The sequence below is a fragment of the Parus major genome, chromosome 23 (genome assembly GCF_001522545.3).
Source record: "Parus major isolate Abel chromosome 23, Parus_major1.1, whole genome shotgun sequence".
NCBI classification, from domain to species: Eukaryota; Metazoa; Chordata; class Aves; order Passeriformes; family Paridae; genus Parus; species Parus major.
The window spans coordinates 67,760-68,662 of record NC_031791.1 but is presented as its reverse complement, the minus strand read 5'-3'; positions in this window follow the sequence as shown (position 1 = coordinate 68,662).

Below are 903 nucleotides of genomic sequence, written 5' to 3'. Positions count from 1 at the left end.
GACAGGTTTAACAGGGAGAGACAGTGGCTGGTGCAGAAATCAAATCCCATTTTCCTGCCGGGATCAGTCGGTGCTGGCACAGCTGAGACAGGCTGGAAATTCTGCAGGGCTCTTATGTAAAGGCTTTCAGACACCAGCTCTGCTCAGGGGGGATTTGTTAACCCCTCAGTTCTCGGGGGGCTGCTCATTCCTGGTGTCTGTGGAGCAGGGGAGCAGGCAGGAATCCTTCCACCACTGCACTCCCACGTTGGTTTTGTGCCTCTGAAGAAAAATCCTGCCAGAAAAGTGTTCAGAAAAGGCCACCTGGGCAGGGCAGACCCCCTCCTGGCTCTGTTTTCTGTGGGATGTGTGGTGCAGGAGCCCCTGCAGGGCATTCTCCTCCTTCACTGACTCTGCATCTGCTCTGAAATCCAGCCTGGAGACATCTCCTGGCCCCAATCTCCCTCCTGAGCAGAGCTTTGCCCCTGATCTCCATTCCAGCTGCAGCCCAGGTGAAGGATGCTGCACCAATTCCCACCAGGAAGGTTTTCCCTGGAGAATCAGAAAGCTGAGGAAAGCTGGGCTGGGCTAAAGATGGTTTAACAGAGAAAGGAAAAGCTGTGTGTGCAAGCAGGGGAGAGCCAGGAATTCCTTCCCTGCTTCCCATGGGCGAGCAGGGCTTCAGCCACTTCCAAAGGTGAGCTGGGATGACAAATCCATCACTCCTGGTGCTCTTCATCCTTCTTCCTCCTGCTGCTCTTCATCCTTCTTCCTCCTGCTGCTCTTCATCCTTCTTCCTCCTGCTGCTCTTCATCCTTCTTCCTCCTGGTGTTCTTCATCCTTCCTCCTGCTGCTCTTCATCCTTCTTCTTCCTGGTGCTCTTCATCCTTCTTCCTCCTGGTGCTCTTCATCCTTCTTCCTCCT